Genomic DNA, 21,137 nt, shown 5'->3' on the forward strand with positions numbered 1-21,137 from the left:
GAAGCTGGCCACAGTGAAATCCAAACCTATGGGAAAGGAGGGCCAGGCAGGATCCTGAGAGAGACGTACCCCTGGTGGTGCCAGAGGCGGCCCAGCCACCACGCTGGAAGCAGAACTGTGTGGGAGTCACTGGGTCTTCAGTCAGAAGGGCCCACAGAGGGGCACAGTCAGGCCTACAGACTTCATCACAGCCCACCTGTGCGTTTGTTGGGGCCCCGATTGTTTCTAATCGTCCAGGCTGCCACCCAGAGGTGGCTCAGGAAGTCAGGTACCTCCTCACAGGCAGCCACTGAGACCCAAGTTTTTCTTCACTATTTCTTCTGCTTCAGTTTCATATATTTTTTTGTTCTTTAGATCTCTGTTTTTCTTCAACTTCTTGTTCTGTTTAGGTTCTTGTTTGGTTTCCAACTTCCTTTTCTTGTCACTCTTCAGGTTGACAATCGAGGCATTCTGCCCAGCTTTGTTCAAAACTTCATTCCACTCTTCATCATCCCCATGGATTATGTACTGAGAGAGGTCCATGTTCTTCAGCTTCCCCACTTCTTTCTTGTGTTTCTCCTGGAATTCCTTTGCTGCTTCATCCAAGTCATCATTCAGGATCTTCATCGTGGGCTCCATGACCACATCCTTCACTGCCACCATCTGCTCTTCAATGGCCTTTTCCTGCACTTCATTAAACAGCTTCACCACTTTGCAGATGATCCGGTTGAAAAGTCCCATTAATTGGCCAGAGGGCAGCTCAATCTTCTTTTCCAGCTGGTCCACAGATTTATGCTGTAGGCCAATCCCCAAGAGAAGAGCCGACTGGGCAGCAGACAGGGCCAGGTCCCCCAGTCTGTTCAGGAAATACAAGTGGGAGATGGCCAGGATCAGGTCCATGATGAGGTGATAATCAACCACGTTCCATGAATACATCTCTAGTCGCTTCAGGTCATAGGGGAGGAAGAGTGCCTCCAGCTCCCCCTGGCCTAGGGCAGGTTGGGCTGGCTTCCCCGTGTTCCTATTCTGAATGATGTTCAGAGCCAGGGAAGGAGAGAAGGTGCTGAACTGGTAGGACAAGGCAAGGAATCGCCTTCAGAAATCTTTCCAAAAGGTTGACAGCCAGGTTCCCTGATTAGCCTTGTCCTCGTCAGTCAAAGTCTTCAGCATGATGCAAGAGTGTTCTCCAGTCAGGTCATTCAGGGTCTGTCTCAAACAGACAGGAACAAATCCAGCTCGTTTCCAAAACTTGAGGAGCCTAGGGGTCAGGCCATAGGACACACCCAGGTAATCCAGGTGCTCAGTGGTCCTCTCGTTCAGTTTGAGGAATAAGGGAGGCAGGTCCTTCAGGGGAGTGACAACTTCCTCCAACAAGCTGACAGCCTCACTGTTTACAGTGTGGATTTCTTGGGATGTCTCGAGGACTTTTTCCTCTAGACAAGGGAACCTGCCTTCATAGTACATCTGCAGCAGCTGCAGAGCTCGGCTGCCATAGCCCATCCCTTGATAATCTGGGAGAACAGCAATATGAACGACCTTTCCACCAGAAAGGCCACCAAAGTCTGGATCTTGGAACTGTTCTGACACTGTCCATGGAATCAGGTCCCCTGAAGCCTTCTTGCCTCGAGACAGGCTATTCAAGATGGACTGACGAGAAATATTCCCCCTCAAGGCACACCTGGACAACAGCAAGCACTTTGGGAAGGGCATTCTGGGTGGGGGGCACGGGAGGCAAAAGGCAGAAGAGGTGATGAGCTGGCGCATCAGAGAGCACCTGGAGATCATTGGGAGAGTTCTTGTAATGTGAAGCCACCTAGAGGGCCATAAGCCGCTGGAGGAAAACTTCAGAAGCCTTGTGATAGCAGAAGAGGGTATCCGTGTTAACATAGTACTGCTCACAGGCTTCAGGTAAGGGGCAGCCAGAGACTATGTTGAGGCAATCCAGGCACAGCAAATCATTCAGCCACTTTTCCACAGCGTCCCCGGGGTGTATCGGATTGACTCCTGGAGGGAAACCTCGTGCAGTGTTCGTGCTGATGCCAGTCTGGCTGTCATCGTGGTCTTGTTCTCAGCGGTGGTGTTGACCTAGCTCTGGGAACTCTGCTGACGGAGCTGTTGAATTAACTTAAGGGACAGTGACCGGCCAGTGCCCTCATAGCCATTGATGGTGGATGCCATGAAAACAAGGTAGGGCCCGAGCAGGCTCTTCACCAGGGGCAACGGGATGGCGGCAGCTTCATCTATCACAACGAGCTCAGCCTGGCCCAGTTTCACAGCATCTGCAGGGTGTATGTACTGAATGGTCGGCCTGTGTTCCTGGAAGACATTCACTCTGATCACTGCTTTATTGAACTCAGGGTTTAGAGACTGAATAATTTCATAATCCAGATGTTCCTGATACTGCAGAACATCGAATCCTTTAAATACAAATTTAAACAGTGTGTGGAGATTATCAGGGCTTGGAGAGGTAACAAAAATATTGGAGTACCCAAATGCTACCGCCCCAGCAAAAGCCAATCCCAGGGCTGCAGATTTTCCCCATCCACGGGTGGCAGTGAGGGCAAAAGTACTCCTCAGGATCTTCTCCGAGATCCTCTCGATGAATTTCAAGATGGCTTTGGCCTGGTCTAGGGTTTTGCAGTGGTCCACCAACACACTCACAGGCTAGGTGTCCTGCAAGCTCTCTTTCAACTCCTGCAGCTCCAGAGCAGAAGGACTGATTCTCATCTGGAGCCTGTGGAGGTAAGGCCTCGATGCTGGCAATGTGGGAGGAGATGGGCAGGATGTTGAGCTGGTCATTCATGACAAGGAACTTCTTACAACATGCCAGAGAGAAGATAAACCTCTCATTAAATCGTCCCACGATATCCTGATGGGCCTCAGTCCTGTACCTGGAATGCACATCCATGGTCATCGTGTACAACTGCTTGAGTGAGTTCATGGTTCAGAGCAGGATAATCGCCAGTCCGCCACCTTCCACTGTTTCTACAGTCCTGGCCAACAAGTTTTGAGTTAAAACTTCACAATCCTGGAGGACACACATGCCGAAGGTATTGCCCAAGATCTTGTGGGTCTCATTGTAGTAGCAATAGCGAATGTTTGTGGCTGCTACAAAGAGCTCAAAGGGGTCATCTTGCTTTATGTTCAAGGTCCCATTCTTAATTTTCTTCTGCAGCTGTCGCATTCTCTTCTTCCGGTGACTGCTAAACCCCAATTCTTTCTTATAGCACCACAGCACTGAAGGCCGAGCCTTCACAGTTGCTTTGGACAACATGTGATGGAGGATTACCACCTGATCTTTTCCATGATCCCCAACTACAATAAAGAGAGACCTTTGTCGCTCAGCTACCCCATTCTCAATGAGAATCTGGATTCAATTATCCACCTTCTTCCCATGCATGGTGAAAAACTATCAGAGCACTGGAGAATCCTGGATCAGAGAGCTTCGATTCAAAGCCTAGGCTGAGCCGGGAGCCCAGCGTGAAGCGGAAGCACGTGGGGAAACGGAACAACTCCAGGGTTATTAGTTTTTAGGTGTTAAGTTTTTTGACTTCTTTGTATATCCTGGAAATTAACACCCTATCTGAGGTGTGGGTGGCAAAGATTTTCTCTCATTCTGTAGGCTCTCTCTTCAGGCTCTTGATTGTTTCCTTTGCTATAATAAGCTTTGTAGTTTGATGCCATCCCATTTATTAATTTTTGATTTTCTTTCTTGTGCTTTTGGAGTCTTGTTAAGGAAGTTGCTGAGAGCCATAGCCAAGTAGGAATGACGCATGGCAATTTCCTTGTCAGCCTACCCCATGTTGCTTAGAAGGAGGACTCTCCATTGTGGAAATGGGCTTGCCTTAGACCCAGGTCATTTGCAGTGACATTGCATGAATGTTTGAGAAAGGTGACCCTGCTCAAGGACCAGAGCAGATCCGGGTTTAGGGCGGATCTGGGTTTAGGGCGATCCGGGTTTAGGGCGTTCCAGGTTTAAGGTGTATCCTGCTGGGAATAGGGCATATCCTGCTGCCTCCAGGCCCCCCCCTCCTCGAGTTCCCGTTGCGTTCTCGCAGGATTCAGAGAGTATTTGGGATGCAGAGCCCGGTGGAGGTGTGGAATTTTCCCCAGAACGTGTGTGTAGAGTGCCGGTGAGAGTTCAGGAATAAAGAATTGCTGTTTGAATCTACAAGGCTGTGAGTGGCTCGTGATTTTGTGCCCAGCCAGACTGTGGCAGGAAGTCACTTCCCAAGCCAACATGTTGAAGAGTTGGGCCTATGAAAAAAGCCAAGCAGGAGGCATCACAAGACCAGACCTTAAATTATATTACAAAGCTATAGTAACAAAAACAGCACAGTGTTGTCACCAAAGCAGGCATGAAGACCAATGGAATGGAATAGAAGATACAGAGTCTAACCCACATAAATACAGTTATCTCATAGTAGAGAAAGGCACCAAAAACATACATTGAGAAAAAATAGCCTCTTCAACAAATGGTACTGAGAAAACTGGAAGTCATTGTGTATTAGAATGAAATTTAACCTCTATCTCTCACCTTGCACAAAATTCAACTCAAAGACCTAGGTAGTAGACCAAAATCAGCTTATTTATAGCAACAAACACATTTAATTGCTGCTAATGCTAATGTCCAAGGGGGAAAAAAAGAGGGGTGTGTGTGTGTGTGTGTGTGTGTGTGTGTGTATGTGTTTGTGATTACATGAACATATCACTTTATTTATGACTCTGATCTGTATTCTTACTGAAAATTGGAATGGGAAATTAAAATATTTCTTATTAAAGCATGCATAGGCAAAAAGTTTTGAAAGGCTGATTCAGTCAATTCAATATATTGATATGGTATATAGTGAAGTAGAAATACAAATAGTTTTCTTTAGTTTTGTCTGATCTGCTTGTCTCCAACCAGGATAAAATTTGCACATGCCAGTAGAGGAAGACACCATTGCACAAGACAGACTATGAAAGCTGTTAACTTTGGGTACACTGCTTAAATTACGTTGGAGGTGGACTTTAGTTTCATACTGTGAAAGCAAATTAGGACTAAGTGTGAGTGCATTTCCTTGAGTACACTGTAAATATAAATCTGTAGTCTTTTTCCTAAACAATTCTATGACATGTGGGAAATGCAGAAAATGAGAGACATTGAAAAGTCTGATGATGGTACTTCTTGTTTTAAGGGTAAGCACAAGATTAAAGCAGGGAACACTATCATGAATGGGAGGAAATGGCTATAAGAAGCTACTACAAGAAAAGGTGAAGATGCAGTTCATGGGAGGGTATCAAGGAACCGATGCAATTATACCATTCATAAAATATTACTTTTATCTCTCTCTCATATCCAAAAATGACTAATGACTAAGTTTGGGAGAAGCTCTTTAAACATTTTTGTGCAAAGAAGTGATTTGGATGCTTGCTGATTTGAGTTCTCTCTAAAACTCTGCTTCATAATTTGCATTAAAGAAATGGCGTGATTCTGTTGAGTCAACTAACTGGAAACTATTTGGAGCTACAGTTTGGCTCATTTTGTAGTCTTTATTTACCACTCCCTCCAGCCCCAGATTTCCTCAGAGAAATACTACAATGATTTTAAAGGTAAAATACTACTCAAATCTAAACTTACTACAAATGATGAAAATCATAAAGATTAAATTCTCTGACTACAATGGAATTAAGTTAGAAATGAATAAAAATTTTAAATAACTAGAAAGACCCCAAACATTTGGAAATTAAAATTTCCAATGTCAACAACTTGTGCGATGGCTTGTTCACCATTGGTACCCACGTGCCAGGAGTTCTAAGGAATTCTAGGAGTGTTCCATAACCAGGAGAGGCTGTGGCAGGAGATCCATTATCATAACTAAAACAGGCTGCTAACTCCCACTTCTGGCTGAGTTTGAGTAATGGTGCCACAGTTTTCTTCCTCCATAAACAACTAGAAAACCAAACATAATATACGAAAAAGGTATTTTCAGACATGGGACAGATGGCAGCACAGTACTGTGAATAAAAAAAAAAAAAGGAAGAAGAAGAAACATAAGCAAGCAAGATGAAATATTTGTCTTTGTGCCTGAAGGTACTTTCTGGAAAGTGCTCATTGTGTGTCTGTCGTGGGATGGTTAGAAGGTCAGTCAGGAGAGAAATTGTTAGACCCAAGTAGAATATAGTATGCTTGTTGAGTTGCATTGTATATCTTGTGATGAATCTTGTTCATCAAAAAATATTGGGACATTGGGCTGGGGATGTGGCTCAAGCGGTAGTGCGCTCCGCTGGCATGTATGCAGCCTGGGTTCGATCCTCAGCACCACATACAAAGATGTTGTGTCCACTGGAAACTAAAAAAAATAAAGTCTCTCTCTCACTCTCTCTCTCTTTAAAAAAAATATTGGGACATAATGGAGCTAAGAAATAAAAAGAGGATTGATTTTTTAAAAAAATATTTCATAGGTGGTTATTTTACATTCTGTATCTTACATTTACAAACTTTGATGTCACTGGGGAAAATCTAAAGGTATTGTTTGCTGTATTTGCTTATTTAACTTTTAAATTATTATTTCATTTATTTTTATTATTGTATTATTGTAATTATACATAATTTTGCTTTTGTTTCTACTGATTTACTCATGATGGTCTTCATTATATGTTTGATGTGTTTTGATTTTGAACTGTACCTCACATGTAGAAATTTAAAGTTTAAATTGAAGGTGTATTTCCAATGAGGTTTTCTACTTTTTTTTCCTGCTGGGCAGAGTGTAAAAAGACCCTGCGACTATTTAATTGTTTTTAGTTTGACATTTTTATAATTGGGTGATGGTAAACTCCAGAGGATATTTTATCATTAATATTTTTATTGTCATCATCACTGCCCTAATCATCAATATCAACATTTCTTACTCAGAGCCCTGGAAAGTATCTATAAATTACCACTTTGTTTTCATTGCTCCTGGATGGAATTTTCTAATCTTTCAATACATGGAGTCAAGTTCCAGAGCTCCATTTTATATACTCTCAAGGACTAGACCTCTAATCCCCACAGGGTTCCTAATCTTCACATTCCCCAGACAACTTTGTCATAATTTGGGAGTGTCTGTCTACCTGACTCCCTTATTTATATCTCAGATGCTTCTGAACATAAATGTGAAATACCTGTGTAAGTTATTAGGTATCCTAATAATTGCTTTTGTAAAAAATGTTTGTATGTCATACATACACATTTCACATAATCTCAGATGGTACGTGCTCTGTAGACAATTTCTAGACTCCTTGTGGCCATGCTTTTAGGTCTTCTTTTGTTTGATAATTTGACATATAAGGGAGGCATTTTGATTAAAATCAAATTCAGAATGAAATTTCAGTACAATAATTACGATTTCAAAGTGGCATTGTATCAATTATATTAGTTCCTTAATGTGTAAATGGGATCTTGTGTGTATGCTGGGATGGGAGAAACATGAATAATGATGAGAGGTTTTCTACTTCTGGAAGTGGCATTGTTAGCAATAAGCAAAATATACCTTGGTTGCCTTGCTAATTACGTGGTGTTATTTCCTGCTGTAGATAAATTGATGGTTTGAAAGAATAGTAATCAAGGAGAAGTATTGTGGTTTCTTTATCCATTTTCCTCTATTGATGTCTTTCTGAATGCTTTGCTTTACCACTGCATATTTGGGATTATATAGAAATGAAGTAAGATTTATATAAACATACAAAGTCAAAAGCAAAATATTCTAACTAAATCAAATAGGTCTAATAAAATATTTAGTAGTGTGTATTACATATTTGAATCAACTGCAGGTATTTTCTGAATTAAGCTCCCTCTCAATGGCTTTATCAATATAAAGACTAACTGCCATTAATTAGAGCAGCATTTCAAAATGTCTTAAATTTTAAAAAGGGGGTTTAATGATTAATGAATTAGAAATTTCTTGGGTTAGACAGTGTGAAACAGGTTTCTTTATAGAATAACTTTTCAAAAACTTTAAAATGCAAATAAATGACTGTGAATCTTTCAAAAAATGTGTACCAAAAAGCATTTTGTTCTCTTATTTCAACATGTAATGTTTTTCTCTTGGTGCTTTTTTGGCTCCCTCTGTATCACTTTTGTTTCTATTTAAATGTGAAATAAATTCTCTCTATATATACATGCCATGAATATTTATTTTTCTTCACTGAACACTTAAAAATTTGAATAATTGGTGGTTAAAATGGAAATTATGTACACAGTGTAAAGGGAGACCAAGTTAATTTTTCTATATAATTTTGTATTTTTTAAGCTGGTGCAATATAGTTATACATAAAAGTAGAATTCATTATGATATATCCATATATGCATATAACATAGTATGTTCATTTCATTCTGAAGTTTCTCCTTTTTTCTTTCCTCTTCCTTTACTTCACTATTTACTCTTCTAGTTTCCTGAAATATTCCTTTGTTCTCTCTCTTTATATATATATATATGTATATATATGTATACATACATATATAATATAATACATATTTGTAATATATACATGTATAATATATATATTATATATTATATATATATATTGTAGATGGACAAAATACCCTTTATTTTGTTTGTTTGTTTGTTTGTTTATATATTTATTTATTTATTTATTTATTTATTTATGTGGTTCTAAGGATTGAACCCAGGGCTTCACACGTGCTAGGCAAGTGCTCTATCACTGAGATACAACCCCAGCCCCTTTTCTTTTCTTTTTCATTCCCTGTTTCCCCCTAACTTCCACATATAAGAGAGAACATTTAACCTTGACTTTCTGAGTCTGGATTATTTCAATCTGTTTACCAGCAAATGACATAATTTCATTCTTCTTTATGGTTGAGTAAAAATCCATTGTGTGTGTGTGTGTGTGTGTGTGTGTGTGTGTGTGTGTGTGTAACATTTTCTGTATTCAGTCATCTATTGAGAGGCACCTAGTTTGGTTCTAGAACTTGGCTATTGTGAATTGTGCTGCTATAAACATGGGTATGAATGTATCACTATAGTATGCTGATTTTAATTCTTTTGGATAAATACCAAGGCATGAGAAATTTGGGACAAATGGTGGATTCACTCAGTCTTTTGAGTAATCTCTATTTTGCTTCTTAAAGTGGTTATACTAATTTGCAGTCCCAGTAACAATGCATGACTCTACCTTTTCCACCGTATCCTTGCCAACATTTACTGTTATTTGTATTCTTGATGGTTGCCATTCAAACTGGAGTGAGATGAAATCCCAGTGATTTGTATTTCTCTAATTGCTAAGGATGTTGAAAACTTTTTATATATTCATTGGCCATTTGCATTTCTTCTTTTGAGAAATGTCTATTTATTTCAATTGCCTATTTATTTATTTATGGTACCCAGGATTGAACTCAGGGGCACTTAACCAGTGAGCCACATCCTCAGCCCGTTTTTATTTTTTATTTTGAGAAAGGATCTTGATGTTGAGAGTCCCACTAAGTTGCTGAGGCTAGTTTTGAACTTGTGATCCTCCTGCCTCAGCCTCCTGAGTCGCTAGGATTACAGATGTGTACCACCATGCCTGGCTGATAAGTTTGAGTTCTTTATATATTCTGGATATTAACTCCTGATGAACGAGTGAATGGCAAAGATTTTCTCTCATTCCATAGGCTCTTTTTCATGCTTTAAATAGTTTCCTTTATTGTACAGACACTTTTAAATTTGAGATTATTCTACTCATTGATTCTTGGTTTTATTTCTTGCACTTTAGGTGTCTTATTAAGGAAGTTGGTGCCTGCACCAATGTTGGAGTGTCAAATCTATGTTTTTCTCTAGAAGTTACAGTGTTTCTGGTCTTTGATCCACCCTGAGAAGATTTTTGTACCTGGTGAGAGATAAGTATCAGGTTTCATTCTTCTATAAGGATGTCTAGTTTTCTAGCATCATTTGTTTAAAAGGTTGTCTTTTCTTTAGTGCATGATTTTGGCACCTTTGTCAAGGATCAGGTGACTGTATCTATGTGGATTTGTCTCTGTGTCTTTTATTGTATTACATGGGTCTTCATATCTGTTTCTTTGCCAATATGATGCCATTTTTGTTACAACAGCTCTATAATATAATTTAGATCATATATTTTGATGTCACCAGCAGTACTCTTATCAATCCATATTGCTTTGGCTATTCTGGGTCTTTTATCCTTCCATGTGAATTTTAGAATTATTTTTTTCCAGTTCCATAAAATATCAATATGCCATTGATATTTTAATAGGTAATGCATTGAATCTGTATAAAATTTTTCATAACATGGATATTTTGACAAAATTAATTCTGACTATCCATGAACATGGGAGGTTTTTCTATCTTCTAATGCATTCTTCAATCTTTTTTCACTGTTCTACAATTTTCACTGTAGAAGATTTTCACGTCCTTGCTTAGATTTATTCCCAAGTATTTTAATTCATTTGAGACTATTATACATGCTATTGTTTTCCTGATGTCTTTTTAGGATGTCTCTAAGTTGTCAGGAGAGCTAGTAGTATAAGCAGAATTTGTCATAATGTTCCTACTCTTTACTTTTTTCTCCAAAATATTCCCAAACAAATTTATGTATGGCAGATACCAGGGCCAAAATGCTCATTGGAAAATCACAAATTTATTAGAAATAATATTGCCTCAAGCTTCTATGTGATTATGGATAACCTTTTCCTTCATGGGTTGGACTGACAGTGAAAACTGAAGTTCAAGATGTTAATTACTTACATTATTACCATAACTTCTTCAGTTACACTGTGGCATTTGTTATTTGTGTAAGAACATAAAAAAGCCTTAATAAAATTCAGTAATTAAAATTAAATGAGACTTTAATACTCATCACAAAAATCTTTTAAAAACTTTTATCTTTTATGCTGACTCTTATGTAGTCACCAGATAGTGGTCTTTATGAATATCTTGCTTCTTAGATAGTATTATATGTACTACTATTTGGAAAAGTTGAACAACTTTCTTCTGTTGAGAAAGTTTATCTAGTATCTTTTACAAGTGAGTATGTTTTGTATTCTTCGCATCACATACTGTAAATAATAAATACGTTTAGTGTTTAGTTCTAAAAAAATCAACTTGAGTAATGACTGCCAAGTAATGAATAAGCTGAGACACCTTCTCCTCCTGCCTTTGTGTTTGGGTTGAAGAAGGACATAGACTTTTTTCTTCATGCTCTTGTAGCTCTCTTCTTGCTCAGAGTTCTACTGAGGCTCTACTCATCTTTCTAAATCACTCTCTTTGGGTATTCTTAGCTGTTCTCCAGGATGGCCTCTATAGTTTGCTTGCCTCCCTTATTTTCTAGGAATCCGTAGATTACATAAATGGAAAGCATTGCAGCTTTAATGGAAAGGAAAATAATCTGAGGACATTCATCTCTACTGAATCAGTAATATCCTCAATCTTGGGAGAATACCAGTAAATCAGCGATATTGAGACCTTCAACCCCAGTGATGTTGATGCCCTACTCTAAGCATCCTGTCCTATTGATAGCAGCTGTAGCTAAACTTTCAGTTTGCTCTTTTTTTCTGCCCCATATATATTCCAGAACACATATGTCATGTCAAATATGTCTATGTGGTTTTACATTAAATTTGTGAATTTTATCTAACGAGTAGCTTTTGTAAAATTACAAAGCTAGTACTCCAAATGAGTCAATAATCTTGAATTCCACTTGAAAATATTTTAACATATATATTTAAGAAAAATTATATAATTATGAATTATAATCATAACTCATGACTTTCCTCACATCTTTTCTAGTATCCAAATGCACAGAAGTAGAGAAGTGGAGTATTATTTTTAAAAATCCTACTTTTATCTAGTATATTAGTTAAAAATTCAAATTAATAACCACAAAAACGCTTTAAAAACTATATGTACATCTTGGTCAAAATAGTTTTAAAATTAAATTTGGTTGCTTTTAGTTGCTGTTTTTCTAATACAATACTGTCGCTCCAATTCTGTCAGTAGCTTACCGTAAAGGGAATTTGCCTCCCATTGACTTTACATTAATAGCTAACAAAATTAACTTCCAATTTTCTGTTACAACTGTGAAATCAATGTATAAAACTACAAAAGCAAATCATTTCTCACAGTAATATATCGTGAGAATTAATATTTTGAAAATGAAAACTATTTCTAAATCTGATTATAAAGAATGTATATTAACACTCTTAATACATTAACATGCATTGTTGGTAGAAAATCTATTATTTTAAAATTAAATTGTTCAGGACAACTGTCTTAAATCAATTTTATTTAACTAAACTTCCATACACAGACTGAAATCACATCAGTGGTAACTGAAGGAAGGATGGCAAACTACAGCATCAGCACCAACTCCAGGAAGGTCAAGAGACCAACCTTGGATTAATACGAGGAGGCCTTCATAACTTAAGAGACTTGAGAAAACACGCAAGTTGCCTGACGATCCTAACTGTGATGAAAATCATCCACTGAAGTGGGTATTATTGTAAATCTTTGTCTACATGACAGATTTACATCTCCTTACCTCCATAAAATTCACCGTTAATGGCACAACACCTATTAAGCTGAGATATTTCTAGGTGTAGTACGTCATGGTATTTTCCTGTACAGTTTACATTATTCTTGGCATTTCACTGCCTGTCTCATGAGATGGCCAAGAAGGAAAATATAGTAACTTGCACTCTCTTCTCAAGGACAAAATGCCATGTCTCACCACAGGATACATTCAGAAAGTGAAAAACGAATATTGAGAATAATGAGGTTGAGAAATGTGACATCGGAGAAATCTGGAGACTTAGGGGAAAATATTTTGTTTCATGGAATATGATTTTAACATATTATCAAATCCCCAGTTTTTAGGCTTTTTCCAAAAGGGAAAAAGTGATATTTATAGAAGCTCATACTTAAAGCTGAGTATGTACAGGAGAGAAAATATGATCTTTGATATAAACCTGGTCTTATAGTTTGCACTTCCACTTGTGCTTGTATAGGGAAACCCTGGGGCCTCAAAAACATTTGGGTAAAACTATTATAGCATTTTCTGAAAACACAAGCTGAGCGGGCTTTGTATAACAGAGGCAATTAAAATGTCCAGGCAATCCCTGGAGATATGTCAGCACACTGAAAAGCTGGGATACTGAATAACTTAATTCTATTCACATGCAGACATATAGAGGAAAATAATTTCAACTTTTTTCATACACAATTTCTATATTATCTTTTAAAAGAATCAAGTCAATAGCATGAGTTAAACTTTTGACTCATCATAGTGACATTTTTGGCCATGTTATAGGGTAAAGCATTCTATAAACTAAAGTTAATGCATTTTATGTGGGCTAAAAAGAAATTTAAACAGATTGTTGCACTCCTGAACTGAGAGATTGTGAGAGAGATGTCTCACAACTAAGTCAAGGACACATTGTCACCGAATGGTAGAACTAGAACTTAAGAAATAGATGTTCTCCTTGTACTCCAGTTAATCTTGTCTTGAACCCAGAAAAGGTACAGTCACGTTTGCTGTCCTGGAGCTAGCTTAGGGTAACTTTATGTAATACAAGACATTATTCTTTAGCTTTTATCTTCATCAAGAAAAGCAGAGAACATGAGATACCAAAGTTTTAAGTAAATTTTTAGAAAGAGAAGTTGTCTTTCTTTTGTAAGTAGTGCATATTGCTGCTTCATCCATTTCCTTTACCTGCAGCAACATTCCTTTCATTCTATATTAGCAATAAAGGGCTGTGTGGAAAAACTTCATGTGCAACAATACGGTTATTACACAACGCTTTGGATAGATGGTGTTTATTAGTGTTACAAACTATTGGAAATAGCCATATAGATATTATGGAAAGGCTCTCTTATAATGGATAGTAATAGTTTCACATAAGAGCTCAGAAAAGATTTGCTATTTGGTATGCTCCTTTTGCAGGTCTTTTTTTCCCCCCAGTGTGGAACCTAAATGTCCTGAAAAATTAATATACTAAAATTCTCAACATACATCCTTTGCTTATAGGTTTTTGTGTAAAAGGATTTTCTTGAGACTGTGCTGTACATTTTTACTATCACTACAGAGCAAAACAGGAAATTCCCTATAATCTAAACAATTAGAAAACAGTGTGTGCTTCCTTTGACTTATAGGAAAAGAATAAAAGCATTTAGGCTAAAATTCACTGCCTAGGAGACAATTACCCAGACACCATTTAAGTCATATTAAATCCAATCTTCAGAAGTCCTTTGGCTCTGGAGTTAGAACATCTGAAGATTTATATACTCCCCAGACCCATATGCTGAATCCCCAACTCCCAACATAACTGTATTTGGAGATAAGATCTTAATGAAGGTAATTAAGAATAAATAGGGTCATATGAGTGAGACCTGCTTCAATTGGATTAGTGTTCTTATAAGAAGTTTTCAGAGTGCTTACTCTGGTCATCATGTTAGGAGAAGGGTAGACATCTGCAAACCAGGAAGACTGCCCCTACAAGAAAATGACCATACTAATCTTGATGTTGAACTTTCCAGGATGTAGAACTGTGAAAAATAAATTTCTCTTGTTTAAAGCAAGCTCCCAGTCTATGATATTATGTTATAGTAACCAGAGCTAACTAATATAATTACCATTTAAAACAAAAGCATGATTGTGAAACATTTTTTTGAAAATTATCATATGCTTAAAGCTTTAAAAAGCTTGTGGTTATTTTTTCCCTCCATCTCTTTGGTTTTTAACTTATCCACTCCTTAAAATATTGAGATCAAAATATCCATGGGAAATTCACACACACACACACACACACACACAATAAAACTGCACTGCAATCTTTTTACCAGCCCAATCTCTTTATTGACCAACTATAAAAAAATCAGAAGTTTATGTAGAGTTCTGCTATTTAAGGACCTACCATGTCATGTGAGTTGTGTGTTGTCCTTGCTCATATTTGTTCAGTTCTACCTTTGGACTAAGTACCCCATCACAGAAGGGTTCAAGAACAGTTACTGCTTCTCTGGGAGTTCTTCAGAGTGAGAAATCCTGAGTTTCTCCAAGATGAGAAATTGTGTTTTCAAAGCAGAAAACGCTAATTTAAGTTGGAAATATGCTGGAAAATGTCATTTCCTTTGCAACCCAAACAAACTAAGGGAAAGAGAAATATCACTTGGAATTCAGAGCTTGTCGTGAAATTTTGAGAGTTCTAGAAATTTGGCAAAACCTAAAATAATGCTTGGCATTCATGGGATGTGTATTTTAGGACTCCAAATTAAACTTGTAGATAGATATATATTGAAAATGTGTTAATTTGGTGCTGTTTCTGTTTCTTGCTACAATTGCTGTCCTATGAACTAAATATTTGTCCTACACATAACCTATTTAAATTGTTGTGTCATGTAGATGACATATTTGTATTTACTATATATTTTAAAATCATGGTTGTATGCCCATGGAATGGAACATACCCAAGTGCCACATAGGAAATTGATCATAGAAAACCCAGATTTACTTTTGGGGTGGATCAGAAACATACCATTGTGTTATTTATTATCCCAATTAAAGAGAAAGTGCTAGGTGTTATGAAGTAAAAATGCAGGCAGGCTGCTGAAAAGTTTTTCCATTCTGTTGATGATATGTATGATTAGAGGTTATATAGGTTTAAGATTTGTCACTATTATATTTTGTTATACATTTCTATTGTCTATCACTTGGACCACTGGATACTGATGGTAATTCAATTTTTATGTAAGGTATTGAAAAGTCAAGCCCCAGCTCATGTAGAATGGGATATCAACATGTATGGCAGCGTTTATAGAAATGTGGTAGTAGAAATCATTTGAAGCCTAATTAGTATATCTAAAACATTTTTATTACTGGAATTTTGAACTAGAAACCTATAGAATAATCTTAAACTACTACAAGTCCTGAAGACAACTTCCTTATATATTTGCTAAATAAAATAATGTACATACAAGGCTGAGGATGTAGCAGAGTGACAGAACACTTTGCCCAACATTTATGAGTCCCAGGGTTGTTCCCCAGCACAATACACACGAATGTCAGAAGTACCACCACCAAAACAAAACAAACTTCTTTATTATAGTATTGCACAAAGGTTAGTTTCATTTCTTTCTCTTTTATAAAATATCAGAAGTAACACTTGGATTTGCTTTGGTGAGATCAGGATATTGCTCACTTCTATTTGTTGGTTATAAAGAAGGGAACATTATGGAAAGAAGGTAGGCTAGTTCTAGTACTTCTTATCCAGGAGAAAGAACATTTGATTTCTGAGTCTTTTGGGGAATAATAGCCTTGTATTGAAACAATGCAGTATAAATAAATGTTTGTTAAATGAACAAGTTGATATCACCAAAGGATAACAGGTGCCAATACCTGTGTACTGTTGACCAAGTAAGCCAGAAGCAGAATATGTACAATAGTCAGCTCTGGCTGCCATAGCAAAGTACCATAAACTGGATGGCTTAAACAACAGAAATGTATTTATCACAGTTTTGGGTTTTGTGGAGTCCAAAATTTCTTCTCAGCTTGTAGACAGCTGCCTTCTCTCTGTTCCCATATGGCTTTCCCTCTGTGTGAACATGGAAGACTGATCTCTGCTGTGTCTTCCTCCTCTTATAAGGATACTAGACCTTTTAGATTAAGATCCTCTCTATGATAATTACCCCCATTAAAGCACTATCTCCAAATATAGACACATTGAGTGTTGGGACTTCAGGTTGTGAATTTTGGGAAGGATATCACTCAGTCCCTAACATGGAGGAACACTGAGATTATGCAGAATGTGAACTATCTCCTTTGGCAGGTTGTCTCATAACCACTTTAAATATCTTAACATTCTTTACTTTGAAGACCAGTAATAGAACCACAAAATCTGCAAAGAGAAGATGTGAGAAATTTTAAGTTTATATGTCTACAATGTGTGCCAATCTTTTAATTTAAGAATACCAATATAAATTCTCTTCATGATACCTCTCAAACCAAAATAAACAAATAAGCCAAAAGCATATACACCCAAATTTAGTGTTGGTTCAATAGGAGCCATCTTAGTCTGTTTGAATTTCACTTAAATGGAGAAACAGAGTAGTCATGAATTGTATATTTCCAGCTATTTAGCTATATTTATTGACCAATTAGTAGTCTGTCAATAAACTTTCACTTTCATGTGACTGACCTAGTAAAATTATAAGGCAGTCTCTTTGGCATAGTTTTTGTGAATCTTTGTGTAATTTCTACTTTTAATTTTTAATTAAAATAAATAAAACCTCTCACTGGCTGTAGGGGTTCAAGCTCTGTTTTCTATTGGACTGCTAAGCCACTTAATTCTATTATTTTTTACAAACATATATAATTATTTTAAAATAGATATATTTTGAACAATACTGGTTATATTGAACTCTGAGGCCATATCTAATAGGCCTACCAGTATTTTATCAAGAATGTTAAAAAGATTATTTAAATATCAGTTAAGAATAGTATCACTTGAAGTAATTTGTTTGATATATTTAGAAGAAATGACAATGTTGGTGTATTTCTGGTTTTATTTTAGTATTTTCTTCTAAATGTGTTTTGTTCAATTTTAATTTTACAAATAAGTTTTTCACACTAAAGTTTATTGTTCTTCAACTGGTTCAGGTAGATTATTTCTATCTAACATTGCTTGATTTAATACAAGATATGTGTTTTTTAAAAGCATATATATTTTGGCATTCATGGAAAAAGCAAAAGTTTCTTTTTCTTAAACATTGCAATCTACTTAATTTCTTCATTTTTACTCCTTCCTGTTTTGCTCTCCACTAACCATCATAATCATGATTTCTTTTCTCCTTTCCTCACACAACTTTTGTGATTTCAGTTATAGTGAGAGGAGGCCAGGGTGCAGCATCCTAAACTTTGGGCAAAGCAGAGAAATCAAATTTAACAATTCTTTAGGATGATTTCGATATGAGTTTTAAAAGTTATAACTTAATGGCCATATGGCAGAAAACCTTACAAAGCTGCTTCTACTTAAAGTGGCCTTTATTTCTGAGACAAAAAACTTAAATGAAAGTTTTCATTTCTTATGAAAGAACTTATTGTACTCTGGAGAAATATCCCAATATTTGAATATATATCTATTATTAAATATTAAGTTTAAGCAGGCACATATTTAAGACAACAAAGCATCCAAATGAATTGCTTTCCTGGATTTTAACAATTATTTTTCTGGGATGTCATCTGGAATGACACTAGAACAGCCACTTCTGCATTATAAGGCTTTTAAACTTTTGTTCTTCTTTTCTGGTATAAGTTTGTTTGCATTTATTAATGTGATTTCTTTGCAAGAGACAAATTTAGCCTCAGTCAAATTATATATATATATATATATTATATATATATAATATATATATATATAATATATATATATAATATATATATTATGGTTCGGAGACAGAGTCAAGCTAGTGCTGTTCTGAGAGATGCCTGGGGGACTCCTGGTTATGTCAAAAGTGTTTGCTGAAAATAAACTGTTTGCTCCTCACCCTGACATCTGCTATGTGTGGATGCTCTAGCTAGATGTCAGGTGTCCACCAAAAGCTCAGGTGAGACCATGTAAGAAGGTTTGGAGGAGAAATGACTGGGTTATAGCCTTAACCTAATCAGTGAATTACTCCCTGATGGGATGGGATTAATTGAGTGGTAACTGGAGGCAGGTGGGGTGTGGTTGGAGGAAGTGGTCCATTGGAGGCATGGCTATGGGGTATATATTTTGTATCTGGAGCATGAGCCTCTCTCTCTGCTTTCTGATTGTCCTGTGACCTGCTTCCCTCTGCCACACTCTTCTGCCATGATATTCAGCCTCACCTCAAACCCTGAGGAATGGAGCCGGCCTTCTATGGACTAAGACCTCTGAAACTGTGAGCTCTCAAATTAACTTTTCTTCTTCTGTAATTGTTCTTGTTGGGTCTTTTAGTCACAGCACGAAAAAGCTGACTAGAAGTACATATCTTCTCAGCTGGGATTGCTACAGGAATCAGGGAAACCTCCAGGATCTCAGAGACTGAAATCGGAGAATTGATTCATTTGTTTAGTAAGGTTTGATTGAGAACCTAATATGGACCAAACCCTGAGATAAGTATGTAATAAAAACAAGGGAGGGGAGTGGATATCGGGATAGGAAGTATAGTATAATGAAACACATTATTACCTTATGTACATATATATATGACTGCATGACTAATGTGATTCTACACCATGTACAATCAGAAAAATGAGAAATTGTACCCCATTTATGTATGATATATTAAAGTGCATAAATGCATTCTACTACTATGTATAACTAATTAAAACAATTAATTTTAAAAAAATTAATTGAAGAAAAAAAACAAACATTTTCTGATTTCTTAAAACTTAAAGTGCATTTCAATGAGATTATTATCTGTTTACAGTTCTTATTACACTTCTTTGTTAGTTATTGATTGGATTTGTTTTCATGAGTTAGATTTCTTCATGTGATAGAATACATAATTTCTGGCATCTCTTGGCTGCCTCATTTCAATTTGAAGATAATTTTTCTCTGATACTTCTATCAAAAACTATCAAGAACTTCTCCATTTCTATGTGTGCCATTAATTTTGAAGTTATAAAATCTTCTCTTTGAAAGAACCATATCACTTTTCATTAAAATGGTATATTTTTTAATTTTGAAAAATGCATCAAAATTTTGGCAATGATAATAAAGTGTTTAGTAAGAGGAAAGAAAAGATATTTTTAGTTCATGATGCTATGCATCAACCAAAATTCTGGCTCAGAAGTTTGTACTGTTTCACATTGATGTAAACTGACAGAGGTTTGGTAATTTTGGAGAATGATGCAGCTAATACACTATACTTAACAAATAATAAATATATAAGGTAATGAATGATGACATTTTAACTATTCTTTTTTTAATTCTTCATATTTTTTCTAATTCTTGATATTACTTGTTTGACCTTGAATTAGGCCTTATATCTCAGGATTTTCATATTAGAATTATATGTGTACTCCTAAAAAAAATTGAGGTTATTGCCTCAATCCAGACCAATTAAACTGAATTTCTGACAATGGCATCTGGACAGTGGTATTTTTTTAAGTTCTATAGATGATTATGATATACAGACAACTGAAAACTACTAATCTTTCTTTATGCCATATATAAACATGAAAATGAAAATGTTTCTCTGCCCCTTTGGTGAAGGCTCAGGTTTTGATTTCCTGCTATAGAATGACCTCAGAATCTGTGAGATTTCTGAGTTCTGAATATTAATCATTATGTGTAGAGACCTAATACCAGGGAGTCCTAACATTTAAACATATGCAATCTTAAAACACAAAGAGGATTTAAGAGAATTTTGTTGTAGTGTGGTCCTTAAAATAAAAAGCCTGTTCTGGATAGTCTTAATGATGAAGCTAGAAGAATGCAGTTACTCAAGGCTGGATTATTTTGAATTAACATACAACTGTTCTTTTATTTCCTAAATCAGGGTTTTGCAATATTCTCTATTGTATCTTGTACATTTTTTCCTCTATGATATTCATTTTGGGCCAATAGATCTATAAAAGGCTATTTTTCCTTACCAAACATTTGCTTTAGGTTACTTCTAAGTGTCAGGGTATTAAAAGTGCTATTGTGGCTATTATTAAGTCATGGAAAGTTGAAGGTTTTAGAAAGTTGAAGGTTTTACTTTTTGGGAATGTTGAATATCATGGAAGGCAAAAAAACAAACAAGCAAACAAATGATAAGTATCTCTGAAAGTGGGACTTTAAAACTATACTTTATTCTTATGTAATGTTGGTTGCTATGGTAATGGAAGAAACAGTCATTTATCCAATATTCAATTCTTTTTTTAAAAAATCTATTTGATAGCGAAATGAATCTTACCTAACTTTCCTATGTGCATATATGAATATACCACAGTGAATCTCACCACCATGTGCATTCACAAGACATTAATTAAAACAAGCTAACAGTAAACAGCAGAAAGATCAATAGAGTAGAAGGAAGGGAAGGGGGAGGGAAAAGAGGAGGAAAGAAAAGTACTAAGGACTGAATTAGAGCAAATTGTATTCCATGTGTTTATAATTATGTCAAAATGAATCCTATTGTTATGGATAACTAAAAATAACCAATAAAAATAAATAAAACACAAAA

The 21,137-nt window shown here is 36.3% G+C and overlaps 1 pseudogene; it reads right to left on the reverse strand.

Moving 5' to 3' along the window:
- Positions 1–276: 276 nt before the first annotated feature.
- LOC113194253 (RNA cytidine acetyltransferase pseudogene) lies at positions 277–3,379 on the reverse strand (annotated as a pseudogene).
- Positions 3,380–21,137: the final 17,758 nt, after the last annotated feature.

The sequence above is a fragment of the Urocitellus parryii genome, chromosome 2 (assembly GCF_045843805.1).
Source record: "Urocitellus parryii isolate mUroPar1 chromosome 2, mUroPar1.hap1, whole genome shotgun sequence".
NCBI lineage: Eukaryota > Metazoa > Chordata > Mammalia > Rodentia > Sciuridae > Urocitellus > Urocitellus parryii.